This window comes from Jaculus jaculus, chromosome 1 (genome assembly GCF_020740685.1).
Source record: "Jaculus jaculus isolate mJacJac1 chromosome 1, mJacJac1.mat.Y.cur, whole genome shotgun sequence".
Lineage (NCBI taxonomy): Eukaryota > Metazoa > Chordata > Mammalia > Rodentia > Dipodidae > Jaculus > Jaculus jaculus.
Window position 1 is genome coordinate 181,890,296 of NC_059102.1, and position 10,804 is coordinate 181,901,099.

Sequence of the window (10,804 nt, forward strand, 5' to 3'; positions counted from 1 at the left end):
CTGCTCTTCCCTGATAAGTCTCTCTGCTGACCGCCGAAGGGCCAAGTTTGGTGACAGACCCACCCTGTTCCCAGGCATTACAGCAGAGGAACCAGAGTCTAGAATCAGGCGGTTCAGTGTCAGCAACATTGAGGCCTGGGTTCCAGTCCTGCCTCTCCCTGGCTGACAGCCCTTAGCAAGTGCCCGTCTCCCTGAGCACCCCCTGTAAGAAGAGGTGGTCAGACACGCATGTTGCAGGCCCACAAGCATTCAGCCAGGTACTAGGGAGGTTGTAGAGTTGAGCAGATTTGGGTCAAAGCTCCCATGCAACCCCTTCCCCACACCGTGACCCTGAGCCATGGACTACTTCCATGCGTGCCCTGAGCCCCGTGCTGGCTTCGATGGACACTGAGATGGTGTTGATAACCGTTTAGCAGAGCACATGATGAATATAAGATGTGTACAGTTGCCTCTGCCAACCTCTTGCAGGCTGTAGGGGCTGCAGTCTTGGATGAAGGGGTAGGCAGAGGTATCCTTCGTGGAGCAGGTGAATATGTTCGGTTCATTTCTGATCCTTCCCAGATGGGCTCAGCCTCCCCCAACCTGGGTGGAGTGTGCCTTGGGCGAGCACCTTACTGAGTTGGGGGTGCGGTATGGCTCCCTTGATACTGACCTTGCAAAAGTTTGATTCCAGGTTCAACCCCTCCACAGCCCACAGGAAGTAGAACTCGCAGGGGCCACAAACTCATCCATCCACCAAGCTGAGCTTAAACTGAAGACATTAGGCTGGCTAATCGCCTGTAATCACCTTGTTTGAATTAGCATAGCAAGAGCTTCCGACTGAACAGGCTATGAGTCCTAACAACCTCCCATGGTTTTAATTACGACCTCTGGAATGCAAAGCCCCTGGCCCTTGCTTTATTAGAGAAAGGTCTTGGAAACCGCAGGATGGGCATGACTCCTTACCACCCCCACTCCCGACCTGGAACATGGAGGAGGCATCGGGCTGCTCTGTAAAGAGGACTCTTAACTCCCTGGACTATATTCCTAAACCCCACTCAAATAGAAGGACTGACCCTGCCCCACCACCTTGATTCTATGTGTTTCTGGGACTCACAGAGCTGCGGTCCCAAGGCCAGACAGCCCTCCTCAACCTCAGTGTCCACGCTATCGCCTCAGTTTGCTGATCAGGACTGGATGTCCTCACTGCATGTGGCCTAAGCCAAAGGTGGTGGCTGTTCTTACCAGCATCTCCCAACTTACAGTGGCGGAAACCATTCGAGCACAGGAGCTCCCTCAGGGGCGTCCTGCAGGGCGGTGCTTCTCGGATCCGGCGGCGTGCACGCCATGCCCCATGCAGGATGTGATGCGGAGGCTCCTGGCTGGAACCCAGCACTCTCCCTTTTGGACCATCTGCTCGGCAGCTCTGAGGACTGACACACTTCAATAGCAAGTTGTTGCCTGGTTGGCCGACTGCAAGGATGACAAGAGAATCAGATCAGCTTCCTTTGTGCTGCCAGGGGTGGGCCCAGGCCCTGCACCATCCTTTCTCCCTCCCCTCCCTGGGCAACAGCACACACCACCCTGGGTCAGAACTATGTATTTGTCCTTATGCCTTTTCCTGAAGAGATAGCACATCAGCTACTAACAGAGGAAGGTCGGAGCTCGGGGCTCACCGGGCCACCCCTGAGCTTGGGAACATGGGCAGGGATGGGATGGCAGACAGAGAAACAAGGTTCAGTGCCCCTCTCCTAGGAAATATACACCAAGAATTCTTGACCCTATGTCCCATGCTCCACAGACAGAGCCTTAATTGATTGGCAAAACCCCTACACACCACCTTGTGAGATCATCCTATGGAAGGGATGAGGGAGAAGTGGTCATTTACTTGGCAGATGTTTGTTGAACCCACATCCACACAAAAGGCCTTTACGAAGCACCTGCTGATTAAAGAAAGGTATTAGAAAGCTCCTGGGTCCCAGCACTGGCCAGATGTCATATAAAGTGTACAGAGGAGCCTGTGCCTGCACTGTGGGATCTCTACTTTGAGCAGAGTGGAGGAGCTCAAACTGAGTGTGCTCTGCCCAGACCCTGTGTCCCTGGCCTCACACGCCTTGTCCCAGAGAATCCTGATAGCCACCAATTGCAGCAGGTACCAGGGTCCTGACAGTGGAAAGAATGGAGGATCGGGGAAGGTGGGTCATTTGCTCCAGATCATGCAACTGCTGGCTGAACAGCAGAAACAGAGCGTGAAGCTGGGCCTCTGAGTCTGCAGCCTATCCTCACAAGGGAGCCATCAGAACTGGCTGGGACAGAATGATGCCAAGGTCGCCAGGGCAGAGCTGCCACGAAGGGCTGGTTCTATTTAATGGGGCTGGGAGGGGGGCTTGCTCCTGTCCCCACCCTGACACCACAGTGAACCTTGAACTGTTAAATGCAATGGGATGGGGCAGGGCAAAGGTGAAGGGAGGCTACACGGCCCACAGGGCCAGGGAAATGAGCTAATTAGGACCTTCCAGCAGGGCTGGCCACAGCTGGGCAGCTGCAGCTGGACCTGGGTGGACAGAGTTCACCCTAGCTCTGAGGTCAGGGGGTCAGCCTTGCCTCAGGAGCAGGACGGTCTGTCCCTGCCCATCTGTTCCCTGGTCCTTCCAGTGGCCTTATGAGGACAAGGTGCTTGACTGAGCACCTGTGTGGAACAGTGGCTTCTTTGGGCACTATTCTCTGGGGACAAGTGGTCAACTTAGGGTGAGGGTATCTTCCAGGCAGACTTGGGGCCTCTAACTCTCTAGCTTTATTTGGCCTTGACCCCGTACTATCCGTGAAGCTATGGGTCCAAATGGTGATCTCTAGGACATAGGAATAACCACTTCCAATCCTCTGCTGATCCTAGCACCCAGAATCCAGCACCAAGCAGTCAGCTCCCAGGACCCAGCACAGTGCCCACATCACCTGGACAGGTGCTCAATATGTCATTTTTTTGTGGGGGAGCAGTATGAGTTAGAAAGAACTCAATAGTGATATCGCAAAGCAGTGTGCCTGGCTAGGGCAGGAATGCTCAGGGTAGGACAGGGTTTCGCTGTGACAGGATTCCTTTAAACAGCACATGCCGGTCACTACCTGTACTGCCCTGTACTGTACTTGGGGGACAAGTCTCAATGACCTCTAGATATAAATGTCTATAACAGAGCTGTGGAAGGCTTCTTGGAGATGGGAACATCAGAACACCCTTGGGGAGAGCAGAAGAAGGGGTAGTCATCAGATCCATTAGGAGCAACAGGACACTGTACATCTTGTGGCTCAGGGATGCAGGCATAGAGTCTCTGACCTGACAGCCTCCATAGCTGGTTCATAGCACAGGGCTCTTAGAGAAGCAAGAGCTCTCTCATCTCATTAAGAACAGACAGCCAGGACTTAGCAGATAAGGTGCTTGCCTGAAAAGCCAAAGGACCCAGATTCAATTCCCCAGGACCCACGTAAGCCAGATATACAAGAAGGCACATGCATCTGGAGTTCATTTACAGTGGCTAGAGGCCCTGGCATGCCTATTCTCTCCCTCTCTCTCTCTCTCTCTCTCTCTCTCTCTCTCTCTTTCTCTGTCATAAATAAATTTAAGAAAAGAGGGCTGGAGAGATGTCTTAGCGGTTAAGCACTTGCCTGTGAAGCCTAAGGACCCTGGTTAGAGGCTTGATTGTCCAGGACCCACGTTAGCCAGATGCACAAGGGGGTGCACACGTCTGGAGTTAGTTTGCAGTGGCCGGAGGCCCTGGCGCGCCCATTCTCTATCTGCCCCTTTCTCTCTCTCTGTCCATCGCTTTCAAATAAATAAAAATAAACAAAAAAATTTTTTTAATAAAAAAATTTTAAGAAAACAACAGGCACCCAAGGAAGACGCAATAAACTAATGTGTATTAAGTGCCCAGTGCACTATGGCAGAGGTGTAAGAGTGAGAACAGACATGGCCTTGGTTGTCAAGGAGCTTCTGGTGGGGAGGCATGCCAGCTACAGTATACACAGAGGGATAGTGATCATGGAAACCACACAGAGAAGACACCAAGCCGGGCACAGAGGCAGGGAACCCAGCTCACATGCCTGGAGTGGAGCTAGGAAAGACGTGTTGAACGGCAGATGTTTGAACTTCCATGTCTGGGGCTCAGCACGGTGCGTGGTCTGGCAAGGCTAAGCAAACGTGGCAAGAACGCTGTCCTGTAGATTCTCTTTTAGGCTTGTCCAGCCACAGCCCAGGATGGCTGTAAACATGGCCAAACACAAAATTATAAACTTGCTCAAAACATTGTAATATTCCTAGCTGTAATTTTTTTTCTTTTGTAACTTCATTGCGTGGTTCTCCACACAATTTGTAGATGACAATGTCATGTTGCAGTGTCAGAAGGTTGGATGTGGGCTGGAGAGATGGTTTTGTAAGGTGCTTGCTAGCAAAGTCAAAGGACACAGGTTCAATTCCCTAAGACTCACGTAAACCAGATGCACATGGTGGCGCATGCATCTGGAGTTTGTTTGCAATGGCTGGAGGCCCTGGTGTGCCCATTCTCACTCTGTCTCTCTCTCTCTCTCTCTCTCTCTCTCTCTCTCTCTCTAACAAATAAATAAAATATTAAAAATAAGTGTAATTTAAAAAAAAAAAAGGTTGGTTGTACCCAGACCATAATCCTGCAAGGAAAGGACTATGATAATTCTCATGTTGCAGATGAAGAAACTTGGCATCAGGGGAGTAAAGTCACTGAGTCCCATCTAAGCTGTTGGATAAAGCAGTGTTATGAGCCCAGACAAGCCTGGCCTTTGCTTTCCCACAATGTCCTGCCTCATTTCCCCAGACCTAATTTAGGGCATGGGAGAGAGTCTTTCTTGTTGGGTTCTGTACACAGACCCATCTTTTCTTTAACCAAGGTGTCACTCCAGAAAGCATCAAGGACAGATCACGCGCCTGACAGTCTCAACAAATCCAGCTAGTTCCACTGTTCTAAGGACAAGAACACCCTACAGAGAAAATGACTCCACTCAGCACTCCTCTGGCCATCTGTTAGACACAATGTTTCTGTAAGGGAATTCTCCATTAAAGGGATGGATGAGAACTCAGGTTAAAGCCTAAGAAAGAAATACTGCCCTTGCCTGCAAGCCCAGTGCTGAGTCTGGTGAGAAGGAGCCTGGAAGAAACTTGTCCTCAGCAAAGTCCCCTGACTGGGGAGCTAAGCAGGTATCTGCAAAGTTAAATAATAATACCGCCAGTGACAAAGGACAATTCGATTCGAAAAAAAACAAGTGCCATATGTGAGCTACACGGGGAACAGATCAGGCTAATGAACTCAAGGCTGGAACCCTCATTGGAAGGTGGAGGGAAGGGATGACTTCTCCATGGAAGGAAGGAAGTAGAATGGGGAAATTTGATTAGCCAGGGGTGGGACTGGCTGGCCGGCAGTGGTGGAGGAAGTGCTCTGTCGCCTTCTGTCCTCCTTGAATTGAATCCCTTTAGCAGGGAAAGCAGCAGGTCTTTTAAGAACGAGTGTGTGTGTGTGTATGGTTTGGTTTTTTGAGGTAGAGTCCCCCTCTAACCCAGGCTGACCTTCACTTCACTATGTAGTCTCAAGCTGGCCTCAAACTCACAGCTCTCCTAGCTCCTCTAAGCTCTGCCTCCCAAGTGCTACCCAGTGCTAGGATTAAAGACGTGGACCCAGCTAATGTATTTTTAATTCATTCATTCATTCATTTAGAGACCAAGAGAAGGAAAGTGAGAGAGGGAAAGAGGAGCTCCAGAGCTGTAAATGAACTCCAGACACATGTCAGTTTGTGCATCTCATCTGGCTTTACGTAAGCACTGGGGGATTGAACCGGGGCCAGTGGGCTTTGCAAACAAGTGCCTTTAGCCACTGAGCCATCTTCCCAACCCAAGAACAAGAGTTTTTTTTAATTAAAGAAAAAAGAAATTTGGGGGGGGTCAATGGGTGAAGCAAAACCTAAGAGAATGCCCTGGGGCCTCCCATGTAAGCATCAAAACTGGGTGCCTGTTCACCCAGAAAATGATGCATCTTAACACCAAGAAAGGACACCCATCGGCAAGAAGGATGACTGCCCCTTGGCCAGCCATAGGGAGATTTTTTTTTTTTCACTCTGAATTTTCTCCAAGAGGCCTGGCTTCACAGAGCAGGAATGCCAAAAGTGGCCCCAAAAAATTCAAATTGAGAGTTTTCCACTTAGAAGAGTCAGAAAAGCCTAGACTCTCAAGAGTGACACAGCTCTTGTGGGATATGTGGCTAACACTCTGTCATGTAAGAATTACCAGATTGTGACTCTGTCGTGGCTGGAGCTGAGGGCCCCTAGTGTCCAGGTCACCTGGTCAAGGTGTCTTGTTCTCCCTCCTTCAAGGTCATCAGCTCAAGTTCTCATGGTCACTCCCTTTGCCAGGTGAGAAGCATGCGGTGAATCACACCCCATCTCAGGCCTCCTTCACCACTGAGAGACACTAAGGAGACCCAGGGGCGCCGCATGCATTGGCCCTCTGCCCTGCCCGGCCCATGTCTGTAGCCATCAGCTCCGGTAAGGCAGCAGCGTTTAAGACAACCCCTCACATATCAGTTTTGATTTCAACTGGAATCGCTTCCCTGGGCTGGATTTCAAAAGACAGCGTTACTAATGAGAAACACACAAGTTCTAGAAATGAAGTTAACTTCTTAAAAAAAAAAAAGGGAGGGGTGCTTTTCTTTGGCTCTGTTGATATATATTAGAACCACATTGTCTACAGCGAAAACAGTCGTTCTGCTTCTGAACAGGAATACGGGAGGCCTGGTGCGCTGGAAGGAGTGCGGAGCCAGGCCGTGGTGTGTCGGATCTCCCTAGACTTGGAGGGCTTTTTGTTTTTGTTTTCTTAGGTTGCTGGGAATTTGCATTTTCAATTTAAAACAGAGGAAAAGAAAGGAGGATTAAAGTAGGCAGAAATGGATTTCTGAATGCAAATGAACATTTGGGGGTTTTGAAGCAGTTATCTCTTGCTGGTTTTTGAGAGGGGCAGGAGGTGCAGATAGGAAGACAGACTTGGCTTTGGAGCCTGCCTACCACGCCCTCCCATTTCCAGGCTCTGGGTACCTGGACAAGTCACCTGGGACTAGTGAATTCCTGAAACACACCTTGGGTCCCTGGAAGGAAAGAGAAGTCAGGAAAGACATTGTGTCACAGGGCCACTCAGTGCTTGGCCAGAAAGAGGGGCGTGAGGGGCGGGGAGTGGCTCAGTGACGAGGTGCTGCTGTGCAGGCGTGGGCACTCGCGTTCAGCTCCCTAGAACCCACAGAAAAGCCGGACGCTCAGCTGGGCGTGGTGGCGCACGTCTTTCACCCCAGCACTCAGGGAGCAGAGGTAGGAGGGTCACTGTGAGTTCAAGGCCAGCCTGGGATGCTGTGGCAGCCGCCTGTAGTTCCAGCATGCATACGATGAGATGGAAGGTAGAGGCAGGAGAAGGCCCTAGAAGCCCGCAGGCCAGCTAAACTAGCAAACACAGAGGTCAACACGAGTCCCTGCCTCAAACAGGGTGGACGGTGAGGACCAATGCGCAAAGTCCTCTGTGGCACCTGACCACACGCACACAAAGAAAGTGGCACTTGATGGGGGGCGGGCATCCTTGTCATCTGGGAAGCACTTGGTCCAGAGAGCTCTTTAGCCCCTCGCTCTTTCGGAACACTCCTTATGAGTAACGCTGGCACCTCTGGACATGGGATGGCCCTCTGAGGATAGCAGAAGGGAAGCCATCTTCTTCCGCTCAGGGAGGGCCCACTTGCCTCTGAGGCAGGAAATGATACACTGTTCCCAAAGGTTTCAGGGCCGGACGCCCCCCCCCCAGAGTCCCTAAATGCAGGCTTTCCACTTCTTGCTCCATCCACAGCTGTTCTCCAGATAGCTTCCAACTCTCCAGTTCACACCTAGGCAGTGCCTGCTCTTTTCTGAAGCTTGGTTTACACAATTGACTGTAAAGAAAGTTGGAGGAGATGACCCCAATATCCCTTTAGGAGATGATGGTTCATTCTCCAATCTGTGAAGGGCTGAAACTGCCCGCCAGCCTGACAAAGATGCCCAAGACGGGGCATCTTGACACACAATACCCCATGTGAGGCCCCCTACCAGCCTATAGCATGCCGCATATTTAGGGACTGCCTAGCATAGGCAGACACCAAGAACCCCTGGTGAATTTTGTGGAAGTGGGGGGTGGAAAGTGCCATAGGTTGGGAAGGTACATCCGGAGGTACCATCCCTGCCCCACAATGACTGACTGCTGCTCTCACAAGGACAACCCCATGGGGAATGCCAGCAATCCCACTGAGGAGGGCCATCGTTGCAATGGGGGCAGGGAGGAGAGAAATAATGGTACCAACACATGATGTGTCCACACAAAGTATATACTTAAAAAATAAGAGAAAGAGGGCTGGAGGGATGGCTTAGTAGTTAAGGCTTTTGCCTTCAAAGCCAAAGGAGCCAGGTTCGATTCCCCAGGACCCACATTAGCCAGATGCACAAGGGTGCGCATGTGTCTGGAGTTCGTTTGCAGTGGCTGGAGGCCCTGGGGCGCCCATTCTCTCTCTCTCCCTCCCTCCCTCTTTCTCTGTCGAATAAATAAATAAATAAAATATTTTTTTAAATAAAGAAATAAGAATAAGAAACTGGTGGACCTGGAGACCGGTGGGTCAGTCCCACCCTGACAGCTCGAAGGTTCTGAAGATGCATTCGTCCACACATCCAGCTATAGCCTCGCCCCCTGGGAAAACTAAGCATTCCATGAGAATGAAGGGGACCCATGGGTCCCAAAGTACACTGCAAGGACCACTCCCTTTGGAGAGATGAAGGCCAGTCATGAGGGGCCTGGCTTAGTGCAAGAATGGGGACCCCTGAGTAGTCTTGTGGTTGTAGTTGGTTTTCATCTGCTCCTTTAGCTGCTCCAGGGCCTTCGTTCTAGGAAACAAGACTTGAGCTACAATCTTTTCTCATGGTCTAGGGCCTTTAGGAGTTCTCAGGGTATTTGGAAGGAAGCTGAAAAGGCTGACCTAAATCACAAAGGGTTTCTTCTCCTAAGATCAGAAGTGGAGCCTCAGCCCTGATCCTTTCTCAGCCAAACAGCTCTGAGCCTCCATCTCTCTGAGCCTCCCCCCTCAGTTGTGAGGCCAGCGGCATCCCCGCAGGCGCTGGTACGGGAACCGCTCTGGTTCTGGCTTCCTCTTAGCAGGAGGTACACTTACTGGGGTGCTGGTGAGATAGTGAGCACTTTTTGGCACGTCTAGGAATTGTGTGCTGACAAAGTTAAGAGTGTAGTGTACTAGAAAGTTCTACAGTGCTGGGATGAGCACCCAACCAGGCACAGTTTGTGGGAGGAAGGGAGTTATTTCAAGCTTACAGATCTGGGGGAAGCTCCATCTAGAGTGGAAGAATCTGGCTCCCTTTCGTAAGTCCAAGCAAAGAGAGGAAACCACCAGCGGCCAGCAAACACCAAAAAGCTACAGGCAAGACCCCGGCATCAAGCAGGACCCCAGAGCTCAGACCTCTCTGCACCCCTCTGGGCTGGAATTCAGATCCACCCCCAAACATACCTATGGGCTGGACCCCAAGGTCTGCCCACTATGACACCTCCTCCAGCCTGGCAGCTGGAGATCCAAGTTACAGGTTTTAATAAAACACCTGAGTCTATAGGGGACATGCATTCAAACTATCACAGTTAGAAATTGTCCCCAGTGTTCACTTCAGCCTTTCTGTCATGGAGGGGCCTTGCATTTTAGAGTCTGGGCCTTGACAGGTCCCATCTGTGAATCAGCTGGGACCCCACAGCAGCAGTCCCTGTGGCAGAAGGCATGTGGAGGGGAAGGGTAGAAACTGCAAAGCCAGAGGAAGGCAGAGGACACCAGGATTCTCAGGCCCCAAGACCTTGAGACCATAGCTTCCCCATAGGGCATCTTTCCAGAGTTGAGATCTTAGGGGGAAGCAGCACCCCAAAGACAAAATCAACAGGGTCTGTACTAGGCTCCTTCTCAATAGCTATCGCCAGTCCAACCACGCTTACAAGTGGGGACATGTATCAGGGCTGCATCTTGAGATCCCGAACTCTGGGATGCAGACCTGACACGCCAGCTTTCTTCTTTTTCTTTCTTTTTACCCAATAAAACTTTGCTTCAAAAAAAAAAACAAGTGGGGACATGTTTCCAGCCAAACCAGACCTTGATCCAATAAGCCCCCAACCCTTGCAGTCACTTTGAATGCTGAATGCTTTTTTCCTTTAGCTCCCAACCTCTCTGCTCCCCTCCCAGCCCCACCAGAGAGGCTCCCAAGCTCGCACTTCCTCTCATCTCCTCATAATATCCCCAGGCAGCTGGAAGGGGGAGGCAGTGACCTCAGCTGACAGCCATGCACAGCACCCCCCTGCCCACACAACCCCTCCTCTGACAAGCGGGTCTCCTTCCCCTCGCCCACAGTGGAGATAGCACCACATTCCCAGAGGGGCGTCTGTCCCAGGACAAGCTCCAGCCCACTTAAGCAGCCACTCTGGTGCACACCAGATGTGTACCCCTGTGGCCCCTTGTCCCTGCTCGGCAGATGAGGGAGTTGAGTGAGGGGTCTCCCTGCCCCTTCTCCAGAATGTGGACTTTCGTTTTTCAGCAGAGACAAGTAAGGGGGCACTGGTGGCTTTTCCAAAGGACATGCGTGCTCCCGGCCAACTGTTCCAGCTGTGCTGACCCAGCGCCTCTCCCGCCTCTGCGCCACCTCTCTCTTCCGACTTCTTTCCTCCAAAAGATGCTGACTTTGGTCCCGAAGAGAAACTTTAGTCTGAAGGAAACTGACA